This window comes from Heterocephalus glaber, unplaced genomic scaffold (assembly GCF_053883595.1).
Source record: "Heterocephalus glaber isolate CG9 unplaced genomic scaffold, H.glaber_assembly_v1.0 deba00001523, whole genome shotgun sequence".
NCBI lineage: Eukaryota > Metazoa > Chordata > Mammalia > Rodentia > Bathyergidae > Heterocephalus > Heterocephalus glaber.
In genome coordinates, this window is record NW_028258327.1 from 22,166,073 (window position 1) to 22,182,458 (window position 16,386).

General features: G+C 36.9%; 1 long non-coding RNA gene and 1 pseudogene across 5 annotated transcripts in view; both read left to right on the forward strand.

Annotated features, from left to right (window-relative positions):
• LOC101710023 (uncharacterized) overlaps positions 1-16,386 on the forward strand; it is a 478,704-nt gene that overhangs the window by 87,639 nt on the left and 374,679 nt on the right. The gene's annotated exons all lie outside the window — the stretch shown is intronic.
• On the forward strand, positions 4,996-6,546 carry LOC101709679 (polyadenylate-binding protein-interacting protein 1 pseudogene; annotated as a pseudogene).

Sequence of the window (16,386 nt, forward strand, 5' to 3'; positions counted from 1 at the left end):
CTATCGATCTCCAATTTCATTGCACTATGGTCTGATAACATACAGGGGATAACTTCAATTCCTTTGCACTTACTTAAACATGTTCTATGAGTGAGTATGTGGTTTATTTTGGAGAACAACCCGTGTTCAGCTGAAACGAATGTGTATTCTGATTTTGTGGAGTGAAACACTCTGTAAAAATCTGCTAAGTTTGTTTATTCAAGTGTTTGATTGAACTCTAGTATTTCGTTGCTTATTTTTTGTCTAGTTGATGTATCCATTTGTGACAGTGGGGTATTGAGGTCCCCCACTACTATTGTATTAGTTGTTATTTGATTTTTCATGTCTGTTAGTATTTGCTTTACATAGTTGGGACCACTAGTGTTTGGTGCATATATATTTATGATTGTCATCTCTTCCTCTTGGATTGTTCCCTTTACAAGGATGTAGTGTTGTTGTTTGTCTCTCTTAATCAATGTTGGTTTGAAATCCACTTGATGTGCACAGAGGATAGCTACTCCTGCTTTTTTTCAGGTTCCTATGATATGGAGAATTGTTTTCCACCGTTTAACTTTCAGTCTGTGGGTTTCTTTCTGAATTAAGTGTGTTTCTTGTATGTGACATATTGTTGGAACTTGCTTCTTGACCCATTCTGCCAGTCTATTTCTTTTGATTAGTGAATTGAGACCATTAACATTGATAGTTATAACTGATACATTTTGACTTATCATTGTCATGACTTTTTCTTTCTATTGGATTCTCCTCCTTTGCTTTAACTTCTTGTCATGCCAGATGGATTCATTCTGTTGGGCTTCCTGGGGTGGTGATCCTCATTGTCTTTTCCTAGGATATTGTTTAAAAGTTATTGGAGTGCTAGTTTTGTATTGATGAAGTTCCTGAGGTGCTGTTTGTCATGAAAGTATCTTATTTCTCCATCAATTTTGAAAGATCATTTTGCAGGGTACATCAATCTGAGTTGGAGGCTGTTTTCCTTTAGGGCTTGAAATACGTCACTCCAAGCTCTTCTTGCCTGGAGAGTTTGTGCTGAGAAGTCTGCTGTGATTCTGATGGGCTTTACTTTGTATTTTATTTGTTTTTTTTCTCTAACTGGTTGTAGAATTATCACTTATCTGTATGTCAAGTTGTTTTTCCCTGCTTGGGAAGTTTTCTGACATCACTTCTGTGAACATGTTTTTTATGTCATCTGCACTCTCTCCTGTTTCTCCACTGACTCAGATCAGTCTTATGTTATTCTTCTTTGCATCATCTAGCAACTGCTGGATTCATTTCTTGTGGCCCCTTTTTTTCTTTTCCTGGTCACTAATTGCAATCTCATCTTCTATATCTGAAATTCTGTCCTCACATTGGCTCATTCTGCTGCATAAACTTTCAATGGAGTTTTTAATCTCCCGGAAATCTGTTTGTATCTGTTTTATGGATTACATTTTTTTTTCCAATGTTGGGATTCCATCATGTTCCTTAGCTCCTCTACTTTTTAAAATCTGTGTCCTCTCTAGATTTATTAATCATGTCTTGCACTATGGGCACAATTTCTGCTGTTTTCTGGGAAATTATTTCTGATTTTATTTTTTCCAGATCCTTTTCTGTTGTCAGTTCAGGGAGTCCAATGGTTTAGTATCTGATTGTTTCTCTTGTTTCCCTTTGGGGTTGCTTTAGGTGATTGGGAAGTCTGGTTTTGAGACTTGTTTCTGTGCCTTTTTATTTCAACTGCAGGGCAGCTGTGAGGAGGTGTGTGTGTTGCTTGTGTCCATGCAGCTCACCTCCTTGGTGCTGGGGCAGTAGTACAGCAGCCCAGAAGGTTCACCCCCTCTGCACTGGGGGCAGCTGTGCTCCTTGGCACTGGGGATGGTGGTATGGCAGCCTGGGGTGCTCACCTCCTCTGTGCTAGGGGCGGCTCTGTTCCTTGGTGCTGGGGTTGGTGATTTGGTGGCTCTGAAGGTTCACATCCTTTCATTTATATTTTTATTATAAGTGTATCACTTTTAGACAATGTATTGTTGTGTCTTGCACCTGATGTACATGAGGATTAAGGGCTCAATTCTTTTCTCAGAAAGGTATGAGCATGCCAGCCCTTGACATACATGTCTAGCCTAGTTTCTCCCAAGGTCTATATAGTTTCAAACACTGCTTATCATTGTGGATATGGATCACTTGTTTAGTTCTACCATATAAAGATGACTATTTCTTTCAAGCCCAACTGTGCTTTTACCATATCTATATTTATATATGTACAGTCCATATATATATATATATATATATATATATATATATATAATTTCTCTTGTATTTTAAATAAGGGTAGAGATTCCTACATTTAATTAACTTCCTTCTTGAAGTAAGTGCCAACAGACTTTTTTATATCATTATTTTCCCTGAAATGTCCTTCTTGTCACTTCTCTATATACCCATGCTCTCACCCTAGATATATCCTCATCTTTGTGATTTTATTTCAAACATAGGTACTCAAAGTTCCACAGATCAGAGGCACATCTATTGTTGTTCATGATAGTACCCTCTACTAGCTCAATGCTTGGCATATGGCAGATGCTTAATTCATATTTGTTGAGTGAACGAATGGACAAATGAATATTTTGCTCTTGTAAATAGAAGAAAAAGTGTATTGGAAAAAATTATTTTTTTCCCCAGTACTTGGGATTGAACCCAAAGAAGGTTCTTGCAGACAGGGTCTTGGTAAGTTGCCCAGGCTGGCCTTGAACTTGTGACTTTTCTGCCTCAGCTGGGGTTATAGACAGTTGCCCCTGCATCCACCATACAAAAAATTTTTAACTTATCACAATTTTACTTGATCTCACATAAAATTCCTAGGACAGGAAATGTTTCATATGTTAAGGGCTAAGATAAAAAAATGAATAAAATTTATTGTTAATCCAGGGCTAGATGTTATACTTTTTGTTTCTAAATACTTCATACAATTGTGAAAGAACTAGATAATGTTTATGAATTGTATTGTCAACATATTTTTAAACTAGATTTAATTATAGTGCTTAGGAGAATTACATGTGATTCAAATCTAACAGCTTTCAGCTCCCTAACCTGAGATTGAGGATTAGCCAATCTATTCTAGATTGAATTGAGTGATCTCTTTGCAAAGGGAATATCTCAGAACTAACTCACAAAATCAAAACATGAGAAAGTCTAAGAACATTCCTACACAGCTCTAACAGCTTTTTAAAAAATTAAACCAGAGAGACAACAGGTCTATATAAACCCATGATAGAGGTGGTAAGCTGCAATGTAGATTCAGAATTGCATAAAAATAGCTCTTGAGAAACATGTTTTCAACTGAATAATGAAAAAGTTAGGTTAGCTTTGGAGCAATGAAAGATGCTACAATGATCTCCTAGAATATACTTACATAGTCTAATTAACTTAAGTACCTGTTACTCCAATTAAGTAATTATTGTTGAGGACATTGGATTGCTTACCCAGGACAAATATTCTCATCTTATGCATGGAAGTCCCCCTTGACCTTCTTTGACTGAAATTTTTTCAATAAGTGTCTGTTGAGCAGCAAGTGTGAGGAATGCATCCACTTACTGCTATAGAGGGAAAGAGAGATCAGAGTTCAGTTCCAGCCCTCCAGGAATTATAAGGTAGTCTGGAAACAAGCCATAGCATAAAAAAATGAAAATATTTACCTGTGTAATATACCTACATAGATGACAGCACAGGACTAAAAAAGCCCAAGACTGCTTGTGTTTAAAAGCTGAGTGTTTATACAGCATTATGGATTTTACCACCTTGGGAGTCACAAAGTTATTCCTCCTTGAAATGAGAAATCATTTTCTTTTCTGGTTGGTACAGCTAAGTTTACTGCTCTGCCATGAAAATCTATTCCTTTGAATTCTCTGCCAAGGGAGTAAATGAGATGATGCTCAGAAGTGTGTGACCTAATACCTGGCACATAAGAGGCCCTTAGCACATGTGTTTACATCTCTTAAGCCTTTCTCTACAGTCTTTCAAGTGAAGTAATTACAACTGGCAGCCCATGGCAAGACTTTTCCTGGGCAGGGACTTGAGTTAATGTCTAAAGCCTGAGAGAGAGGCTGGAAACCCAAAAAGGTGATGTGGTTAGGACTGGGGGTTACATAGCAGCAGGGAACTCTGTGAATTTAGCATGCAAATGAACTCATCGAGTAACTGGCAATTGATTAGTAACCTAGTACAAATTTAAGAACATTATTTGTACCTGGTCTATACATAGGTTTAAGAACAGAGAATTAAATCAATGGCTAGATTACAAGGAATGCACGGTTTCAGAATGTAGAATTATGACTGAGATTTGAAGGAATTAAAGTGAAATCTTGCCTTTAAACAAGTCTTTTAATTGAATATGTCAATTAGGGCTCAGAGGCTTCAGTAGAGAATTTATTTAATGGTAGTATTTCAAAGTCATGTCAAAAAATAATGGCAATATTGCTGTTTTGATGTAAGTTCTTAATTGCATTTAAAAATATTTTAGTTTGGCCAGACCTGGAGGTCTAGTGAGTGTCCGATGTTTCTTCTTTCTTTCTGGTCTGTTATTCTATTTCAGGCAAAGAAAATTCATTTTTTGATGTGTTACAATTCTTATGTACTAGTTACTTGGGATTGTTTGAAAAAATCTATATATGACCTAGTAAAATACCAGGAAGTATAAAAGTAAGTTACTTTGGACAAGTTGCTTTATCTCTCTGAGTCTTGATTTTAAACATTGATAAAAAAAAAAAGGATTGGATTAGATGACTCACCCCAAAGTTTCATCCACCTGTAATCTTCTTTAAAGAATATTTCCAGTCAATAAAATAATGGTCAGAAATTGTAATGGCTTTTGGAATCATGATATAGGCTAATTTCATTCATAAGTACTGAAAGCTTTGAGAACTCTATTGAAAATATCAGTGGTGCCAGAAACTTCTACCATTGTCCTTGCCTTTGTTAAGAAAGATAGAAAGGAGGGCGGGATCCGGAGGTTTGGGGGAGAATCCAAAAGCGGAGTCAGCGGTGGGGTCCCGCCTTCCGCCCCGCCCGAGTCACAGAAGGAGCCCCGCGGCCTGCCGCCCCGGTCCTCCAAGAGGCCTGAGTGTGGCACAAAAGCCTGCACGCCGCGCCCCCGCCCTAGCCAGGGCGCAACTGCAGCGGCCCAGGAGGAGGGGGAGGGGGAGGATGATGATGTCGGACGGTTTCTATCGGGCTCCAGAACACACGAGTGCCCTGAGAGCTCCACCTAGCTCACAGGATAAAATCCCCCAGCAGAACTCAAGGTCAGCAATGGCTAAGCCCCAAGTGGTTGTGGCTCCTGTGTTAATGTCTAAATTGCCTGCCAACGCCCCCGGGGTTTTACCCATCAGGTTATTCTGCTTATACAGAATCTTATGAGGATGGTTGTGAAGATTATCCAACTCTATCAGACTATGTTCAGGAGTTTTTGAATCATCTTGCAGAGCAACCTGGCAGTTTTGAAACTGAAGTTGAACAATTTGCAGAGACCTTGAATGGCTGGGTTACAACAGATGATGCTTTGTAAGAACTTGTGGAACTCATCTACCAGCAAGCCACATCTATCCCAAATTTCTCTTACATGGGAGCTCGCCTGTGTAATTACCTGTCCCATTCTCTGACAATTAGCCCACAGAGTGGCAACTTCCGCCAGTTGCTACTTCAAAGATGTCGGACTGAATATGAAGTTAAAGATCAAGCTGCAAAAGGGGATGAAGTGACTCAAAAACGATTTCATGCATTTGTACTCTTTCTGGGAGAACTTTAGCTTAACCTGGAGATCAAGGGAACAAATGGATAGGTTACAAGAGCAGATATTCTTCAAGTTGGTCTGTGTGAATTGCTGAACACTCTCTTCTCTAATCCAATGGATGACAACTTAATTTGTGCAGTAAAATTACTAAAGTTGACAGGGTCAGTTTTGGAAGATGCTTGGAAAGAAAAATTAAAGACTGATATGGAAGAAATTATTCAGAGAATTGAAAATGTTGTCCTAGATGCAAACTGCAGCAGAGACGTAGAACAAATGCTCTTGAAGCTTGTTGAACTAGGGTCAAGTAACTGGTGTAGAGTCCATGCAACGTCAGCATACAGAGAAGCAACACCTGAAAATGATCCTAACTACTTTATGAATGAACAAACATTTTATACGTCTGATGGTGCTCCTTTCAGTGCAGCCGATGAAGATTACCAAGAGAAATATCAAGAGTTACTTGAAAGAGAGGAATTTTTTCCATACTATGAAGAAAATGGAACAGATTTATCAGGGGCTGGTGATCCATACTTGGATGATATTGATGATGAGATAGACCCAGAGATTCAAGAAGCTTATGAAAAGTTTTGTTTGGAATCAGAGCATAAGCAAAAACAATAAAGTTAAATTTCAGCGTATCAATTTTATAAAAGTTTAGGTATGATGATTTAGCAGAACACAGGAAAGCAAGAACGTGTGTCATACTTATACCAAATTAAGGATGTTGAGTTATGTTACTAATATATGCAACTTTAATTTTGTTTAACACTATCTGCCAAAATAAACTTTATTCCCTATAACTTAAAATGTGTATATATATATATAAAATAGTTTATTATGTACAGTTAATTCTACTGTTTTGGCTGCAATAAAATCAATTTTGAAATAAATGAAATGTTGAAAGTAAATTTTGCTAGCTGGTTAGATGCTTATCCTTTAAGTTTTCTTTCCTGAAGGAAAAAAAAAGTCAGCCTAGAAATACATATTACTGCAAAAATGTAGCATTCTTTTTTAGATAGGAATATTACAGCATTTATTTTGGTTTGATACTTATGTCTCAATTAATTGAGTTTCAGATATTGCTGGTTGTGGTGGCACATACTTGAGAGGCTGAGGCAGGTGGATCAATGTGAGTTCAAGGCCAGCCTGAACTATATAGTGAGACCCTGTCTCAAAACACAAAGCAAAAAAAAAAAAAATCAAATATTAATCAGAGTCGTGAACATCCTTAGCACTAGTCTTGGAATATATCCACAATTGATTAACATATGTAGATGCTTATTTGATTCAAAGGATTTGTAAAATACCATTATAGGGGAAAGAAATTTAGAACTCCCAGCTAAACAGCCAAGACTCTTCACTGAGGATTTATTTCAATTCAAGGATTCTTTTTTTCTTTTACTTGACTAACTTCATTACCCTAAAGCCTAGACATTATTCTGCTTTATTTATATGGTTTTCTCACTTTTATTTTGTAACATGAGTTATATTGACTATTTTACCAGGGAATTTTACTAGATATTTATCATTCAAGTTTTCATCTGCTTTATAATTGATAGACCTTGAGAATCACTTTTCTAATACTTTTACTATAATGTGGTACCACCTCAGCCCAATCTAATATTTTTACCTAATGTCAAATGTTTTTCCAACTAAAAGTAAAACTTATATATAAAAGGGTTGCCTATAAATACGCATGTAAATAGTTCTGTTAATAATCCAGTGTTTTACATTTGGTACATCTGTGTTTGCTAATACAGTTAGCTTTCTCACTTTTCTGCTTGTTTGCTCAGCCTGAATTAAAATTAGACTTTGAAAATAAAACTTAAATAGTTTTGTTTCCTCTAAAAAAAAAAGAAAGAAAACTCAAATTAACTATCTGTACCCAGAGGGAAATGTAAACAGAAAGGAGAGTTGGAGTGAGGTGGGGAGTGGGAGTGATTTACCTCTAGCTAGTTTTTGCCATGCAGGAACATAGTTTTAGGGTTTTCAGATTGTATAAGTTTTTAAAATGTGCTGAATGTACTGAATTTCTATGAAATCGAATTTTTTTTTACTTGGGATTGCACTCAGGGCCTCATGCATGCCAGGCTAGAAGTCTAATACTGAGATGCATCTCCAGCTTTTTAATTTTGTTTTAAGACAAGATCTCCCTAAATTGTTTGAGTTGGCCTCAAACTTGAGATCTTCCTGACTCAGTCTCCTGAATAGCAGGAATCACAGTATGATTGGCTTCTCTTAATTTTAAAATGTTGGATCAACATCTTTCTGGACAGACAAATATCATTGACCAAAATTGCTTCATGGTCTGTCTGTTTCTGATGTGTACTTGGAACAACAGGCTAAGATATTTGCTATATAGTGAATGTTTGTGTCTCCCCCAAAATTCATGTTGAAGCCTAATGTCCACATAAGGTGGTTCAAGCAGGAAGAAAGAAGTAACAGCAGCAGCAGCAGCAGCAGCAAAAGGACTAATTAACAATAGCTTACTTTAGATTAATCTAAAAGTTGGAACTATATCTTGACCACAAAGGACAAAATGAAAGCCAACCTAGACTACTAATTACCTGCTTAGTAGGAAAGGTATCACAAAGCAGAATGGGAGTAATTTCCAAGTGGATTGTAAGGACTATAGTTATAAAAGAATGAAGAGAAGAGAACATTGATGTGAAAGACTAGCCTTGCACTTAGCGAGAGGTTCGTTTTGTCTCTTTCCACATGTGTTGAAACAAGGACACGGGGATCAATAACTCTTAACATTTTTCTCAGCATTACCACTTTTTAATTTAATGATTCCATGAGAAGGCTTTATGAAGAAAGTATAACACAGATAAGATTTGGTTACGGTGGGTAAACTTTTGGAAATAATTCCCACCCATTCTCAACGTTCTTTAAATAAATGATGCCGCATCTACCATGATCATTTCATCACTTAATTGTTGCCTGTAGGATGTCTGTCTTGGGGATGAGAAAAGATGTTACTTCATGTCCATGTGGCTGCAGGAGAGAGATTTAAAAAAGTCAACATTATGGCTTTCATTCTGCTCTGCAATGCTTCAGGTTACTTTGTTTGTTAAGAGCAAAAGCAGAAGGGACTCGCTTATTATGCTGGCTAAAACTGGCCTCTGGGGATTTGGCTACTAGCTTGCTCCCAATTTCTTGCAGGTGAAACTACTTACTTTCAGTTTGGTGCATTCAGAGATGACATTATTTTCGTTCAATCTACTGGGGTCTAAGCAACAGCTCAGCCCAAATTAATAGATTCCTGTAATTTTTATTTTATCTCCAGTACTTAAAATGGGAAAGTGGGTGCTCAACTGTAGGGTGGTAAGATGATATCAGTAGACCAAGCCTGCCTCAGACTGGTGCCTCGTGTTGGCTCTGCCCTAACCTGAGGAATTTGGTATAAAATGGAGGGCCTACTAGTCAAAGAAAGTGATTTATACTTTAAGGAAATTATTTCAGGTTTTCATTATTTTCAGTTTTCTTTTTTTTTTATTAGTACATGTTTTCCATTCATGCATTTTATAATCATTTTGGGAAGTGGTTACATGTATTCGTCACAGCTTGTTTTCTTTTTTTAAAAAAAATTCCATCCCCCATCTTTTCCCCCCTCTCCCTCTTCTTCCAATTCTCCTATTCCATTTTTTATTCTTATTGATTTTATTAATCTTAGCTCATGTTATGGCATATAACCTTCACATTAAGGTCATTAGGTGACTCTGCATGGCATATCTTTATTCTTCTTCTTTCCTCTTCCCTTCCTCCCTACTCCTCACACTTTTCTCTTGGATCACTTCCCTATTGCAGGAGATCCATCTCTTTGTCCCCTTCTGTTCAGCCTTTATTATTCTCTTTGTTTGTACTTTGCCTCACTCAAATGAGAGATACCATATGGTATTTAAACTTACGCATCTGGTTTATTTCACTCAACATTATATTTTCCTACAAATGTCTTAACTGTGCCATTCTTTGTTTGTTTTTTTCTATCTGGTACCAGGAATTGAACTCAAGACCTTGCACTTGCCAGGCAGGTGCAGTGCCACTGAGCTACATCCTCAGGCCTAAAAGTGTCATTCTTTATAGCAGAGTAGCATTCCATTATATATAGATACAGCATTTTCTTTATGCAATCATCTATTGATGGGTATACTGGCTGTTTCCAGGACTTAGCTATTATGAGTTGTGCTATATAAACATTGGTACGCATGTATCACTGAAGAGAATTGGTGATATGACATCCCTACATGTTTTGTAGAATTCAGAAGTGAATCCACCAGGTCCTGGGCTTTTTCTAGTTGGTAGAGTCTTTATTGCTGTGTCAATTTCATTGCTTGTTATTGGTTTGTAATCATATTTATTTCTTCTTGGGTTAGTTTTGGTTGTTTGCATGTGTTTAGGAATCTGTCCATCTCTTCAAAATCTGCTAATTGGTTGGGATATAATTTTTTGAAGTAGTTACTATCTTCTGGATTTCCACAGGGTCTATTGTGATTTTACCTTTTTCATTTCTAACTGCATTGATGTGAGTCTTTTCTCTCTTTCTCTTGGTAGGTCTAGCTGGGAGCTTATCTGTTTTATTTATTCTTTCAAAGAACCAGCTCTTCAATTCAGTGATTTTTTTGACTATTTTTTTTTAGTCTCAATTTTATTGATTTCCACTCTCATCTTTAGAATTTCTCTCCTTAATTTCAGTTTGGGACTGATTCATTCTTGTATCTCAAGTATCTTAAGATTTCTCATAAGGTTGTCTATTTGCACTTGCTCTATTTTCCTAATATGAGCATTGACTGTGATTAATTTTCTTCTTAGAATTGCTTTCATAGTGTTCCAGAGGTTTCAACAAGTTGTACTGTCATTGTTAACTTCCATACATTTTAAAATTTCTTCTTTGGTTTCTTCTGTGACCCATTTGTTGTTTAGGAGTTGTTGTGGTCAGGGTTTTGGCAAGGGATTATATACAGGACACATAATTTATAGGATTATTTTATGATAATTACCCAAAAAGTGAAATGCAAAGGAGTGCAAGAGAGATTAACCACACACTAGAGGCCCAAAGAATCCAGCTGAGGGACTGGATTCCAGAAATTTCTCACACAAGTCCAGCTAAAGGCTTAGAGTCCAAGGCAAATGTTCTCCACAAGTCCAGTCAGTGGCCTAGAGCCCATGGCAATGTCTCATGCTTGTCTGTATTGAGGATCTGCACCTGGAAGGCCCAAAGGCCAGTGATGGAATCCAGAAAAGCTACGCCAGTGAGATGAAGGATTTGTGCCACCAAGCTGAAGGATCCACATTGGAGCCAGGAAGTTATGTTCACAGTGAAGATCAGAGCTCCCCTGATGAAAACAGCAGCCATTCCCAGCGACAGTGAGACTCTGAGCTCCTCCTCTGACAAGAACAGCCTAGTTTGCATCAGGAAAACCATCCGCAGCAAGCTTCTCCTAGGAAATCAACAGGCTGTGATCTTCCCCTCCAGTTCTCTTTTTATGGCTATTGGTAACAATCCTCAGATGTATCTTCCACACCCAGACCACGCTGATTCATTTCAGCTGGGTGGTACAAGTTGACCATTAGTTAATCTACTACAGGAGTATATTGTTAATTTTCGAGGAGTTTTTTTGCCTTTTCCAAAATTTCTTCTGTCATTGATTTCTATTTTCATTGCACAGTGGTCTAACATTGTGCATGGGCTAATTTCTATTCTTTTATATTTACTTAAGCAGGCATTGTGGACTAGTATATGATCTATTTTGGAAAAACTACCACGTGCTGCAGAAAAGAATGTATACTCTTTTAGAGGGGTGAAACACTCTCTCTATATATCCATTAAGCCCATGTGTTCAAGGGTGTAGTCCAGCTCTGAAATTTCTTTATTGGTTTTTTGTTTAGTTGATCTCTTTGCAAAAGTGAAATGTTAAAATCCTCTACTAGGATTGTGTTAGTGTTTATTTTATCTTTTAATTTCAGCAGTTTTGCTTTATGAAGATAAGTGCTCCAGTATTTGGTGCATATATGTTTATCAATGTTATCTCTTCTTGTTGTATACTTCCCTTAACTTGCAGTATGTAGTGACCTTCTTTGTCTCTTCAAGTCAGTTATAGCTTGAAGTTTACTATGCCTGACATTAGAACTGCTACCCCTGCTTGTTTTGGGGGTCCTGGTGTATGAAATGTTGTTTTCCATCCTTTAATTGTTAGTCTTTGAATACCTTTTTGATTAAATGAGTTTCTTGAATGCAGCAGATTATTGGATTCTGTTTTCTGATACAGTCTGCCAGTCTGTGCCTTTTAATTGGAGAGCTGGGGCTACTGACATTGAAATATATTACTGAGATGTATTGATTATTTACTATCATTGCCTTCTTTATCTATTGGTGTATCCTTTGTTTTTCTTTTCCTAATTTTTTTTTGTTGATGTTTATCCATTGACCTCACTAGTTTCCTCTGTGCTTTTAGCTGTGTCTGATTCATTGTTTCTGTGGAAAATATTCTTATATATTTTCTCTAGAGCTGGTTTAGCACTCATATGTCTTCTGAGCTGGTCTTTTTCATGGAAATACCTTATTTATCTATTTTGAAGGATAGCTTTGCTAGGTAAGTTAGTCTGGGTTGAACATTATTTGCTCTTAGGGCTTAAAATACTTCACTCCAAGCTCTTCTAGTCTTTTGGGGTTTGTGTTGAGAAGTCTGCTGTGATTCTAATTGGTTTACCTTTATATGTGATTTTTTTGTATTTCTCTTGCTGCTTTTAAATCCTGCCTTTTTTTGGCTGGATATCTGGTAATTTAATATGAGTGTGGCTTTGTGAGCTTCTTTTTGTCATAATTGTTTGGTGTTCCATAAGTGTTGCTTACTTATATTTTAAACTCTTTTCGTATATTTGGGAAATTTTCTTCCATGATTTCTGTAGGCATGTTAGTGAATCCAGCTGTACTATCTTCCATTTTAGTAGTTTTCTTTGACTGCCAGAACAACTTTTGTACCTTGTGACTCTGATACAAATATTTGAAACATTGTAGGTGGAAGTGTGTGGCAGCCAACCCAGAAGGCTGTGTGATCTCTTCCCTCCAGGACAACCCCTGGCTTGGGCCATAGAGATCATCTGAGGCAGGGATGAGAGCTTGTTTTAGTTCCTATTTTCCTGTAAGCTAGAACATTTTCCTTAACTTTCACAGGGGGCAGTATTTCACAACATTAACATTTTTGAAGAGCCAAGACCTTCACCTCCACCTTTATTCATTGTTTGAATCTTACCTAATAATCACTACCAGTTGATTGATGATCTTTGCATCCCATATATGACTGGGAACAATGAAGATGTCTTGGGAGACAAACTTCTGGGTTCTAATTCCACTTTTCTTTTCTGACCTTGGGCAACTAAAACACTCATTAATGACCTTAAATTTAACGCTGATATATTTCTATTATCTAAAGTGGACTCTTAAGTCCAAATTGAAGTCTTTTCAATTATCCAGGTAATGTCCTTTATTGTTAGAGGAGTGAGAGATCCTCTCTGCTGCCAGTTAGTTCTTGTGTAGGCTCTTTGGCTGGATCTAGAAACCATATTGGTACAAGAGCTAACAAACAAGAGAAAAGCATACAAGTTTTATTAATGTTGCATGTACATTGGGATCTTCACAGAGGGAGAAGTCCAGAGAAATGAGCAAGGTGTGGTGCTTTTATAGTTTTTAGACAAAGAACAATAAATTTGTGAGGGGACAAAGGACAAATTGGTGTCTGTACTAGGGAAATAAATGATAGGAATGTTACTAAGAGATACATGGGGGATTTAGAAGATACTGGAAGATAAATTTTACTTCAGTGACTTTGTTGATTTAGGTCATTACAGGCTCAGTTATGAGTCTCTGATGATCACAGCCATTTTGGGGCCTTGGTATATAAAGGTCATCCTTTCCAAAAGAGTCTTAATGGCTTTCTGTATAGGGGGGAAGACAGGCCAAATGGCCCTTTCTAAGGCTACAATTTCTCAAATGACTTTAGCTTGAAACAATCAATGTACAAAGTTGACATATTTTGAAATAAATCCTTACCTCTTTCACTGTTGTTTTTCAAATCAGCTTCAGTAAAATATTTTGCATTGCTTTTCCTTTAATCTAATCTGCAGTTAGTCTAGTTTATGTAGCTTCCTCCATAGTGCTAACTAGTGATAGAACAATAATTCTGCCTGATTTTTTTCATTCTTACATTAACATTTTTGAGTAGTCCACTCCAATGAATTCACATAATCCTTCTATTTGCTTTGTCTGAGTATGATTATTTGACTTTTTTGACATCTCTGAATTCTGGAAGTTCTTTCTATAGAGCTAAAATTTTGTCATTGCTACTGATTGACACCAGTTTTATTCTTCATAGTAATTTTTGCTGAAAAACTTAATGAATGTTGAGCTTTTGGCTGAAAAGTAATGTGTAATAGACTTGGTATCTGGGAACAGGGGGACATGGTCTTCTTCTGAGGCAAAGTACTCATTAGTTACATGTCTGGTCTAGCCAACCACATTGGTAGAAGGTAGCAGTTTCATTCACAATGGGGAAAACCAGCACAACTTAAAAGGAAAGTAGCCTTTGGGATGTGTTGTAATTTTCTTCTAGTTGAGACAGATCCTAGCTTTGCTTGGAAGAATGAGAGAGGCTTATGTGATTCATAGTGACTGCTAATACTATCATGAGAATTTAAAAAAAGGTTTAGTTTTATTAGTTGTTTGTTTTTATTAGAGTCAAATCTTATTCTTCCAAATCTGCATTTCTGGAGTGCATTATTGGCAAACAAGTAGCTTAGTGATCTACATTAATCAGAAACTATCTAAAAGTGTAGAATTCTGAATCTGTTCTTAACAAAAACAAATGCTCCATGTACTTGGCAATTTATCAAGAGTTGGGAATTTAATCTAGCTAGTACACAGTTGCTGAATGCTCTGGGCAAAGCTGTCAGAGAACTTAATTTAAAAGTCAAAACTGACTTAATTATGGAGGATGAGATAAAAATCAAATTCCCAAGTGCCTACTTACTAGAAAAGGTGTCACAAAGCAGAACAGGAGCAATTTCCAAGTGGTTTGGAAAGACTATAGTTTTAGAAGGATACAGAGGAAGGGAACACTGGTAAAAATGGCTAGCCCTTTTCTCATAATTTTTCCTTTCCCTTCTTTCCTTTCCCCTTCCCCTCCCATTTCCCCTATCTCTTTGGACCTTTTCTTCCTATTTCAAATTATCAATGATTTGTTTTAATCATTTTAATCCTTATTTACACTTTCAGTTTCTCACACTACAGAAACTATTCGGAAACAAAGTCTATGTAAATAGGGAAGGGTGGAGAGGGTGAAATAAGGACAGGGAATGGGGAAAAAATAAGAACCAAGATCATCATGTACAGGTACAAGAACTCAATGATAAATGTAAATGTATTGTATACCTAAAATGTACCAATGAAAGAATTTAAGCCAAAAAAAAAAAAAAAAAAGCTAGCCTGCCCTTAACTCTGAGAAAGTTCATTTAATCTCTTCCCACATCTGTTAAAATAAGGGTCATGGAGTCAATGACTTCTAACATTCCTTTCAGTGTTAACACTTTTTAATTTTATGGCTCTGGGAGAGAAAGCTTTATGAAGAAGACATTTCACGTGAATAAGATTTGGTTGGGGTGGGGAGATATGTGGAAATAACTGTCCACCCACTCTTGATGATGCCACCTCCAGCACCAGCATTTCTTCACTTAATTGTTGCCCACAAAGCATGTGTCTTGAGGATGAGAGGAGATGGCAGCAGCCCATGTCCATGTGACTGCAGGGATGAGATATGTAAAAAATTAGTGCCACGGCTTTTGTTCTGCTGTACAGTGGGAGATGTTGAGAGTCAACATATCAGCACTTGAATCTGAGCAGCCCATCTTCCTGAATCACGAACTGGATTCTCAGTATGGTCCAAACTCAGATTTCTTTACTATCAAAAATCCTTTCTGGATTAGCTGAAATCCTTTTCCGTAATAGTTCAACACTACAGAACTAGTTGATAATGTGCTACCAACTAGCCACTAGTTTTCTTACCATTCACAGGATTGCCTCTCAAAGGATTACTTCAGCTGCCAAAAACGTTAGCTCTCCTCATTCATAACTTTTTTTAGTAGTACTAGGGATTGAATCCAGGGTTTTCATGCTGAGCTACATACTCAGCCCTTTTTTAGTTTATGAAACAAGGTCTCACTAAACTGGGCTTGAACTTGTGATCCACCTGCCTTAGCCACCATGCCCAACCCCTTATTAATATCTTTTGCAGATGGAGATTCACCAGTTTATTTCCAACTGTCACCAGGGATTGTCACCTTTTTTGAACTCATTTGAAAAGATGTTTTGAAAACTATGAAATCTCACTGCAGGAAACAAACAAAAAACAATATATGTGCTTATTACAATAATTTGTATGACATTTCAAAGACTTCTTATTAATTTTTACTATAATCTGCACATGAAGCTAATTTTTGTTAAGACCACTTAAAAAGAATGAAACTTCATTAATATATGATTCATTTGAGTAATATTCCTTTCAAGCCTGTTCAGAGTGTATAGTCTCAGGGATACGGTTATTTCACTGGGATTTCTGTCTGGGTGAATTCCAGGTATTCAC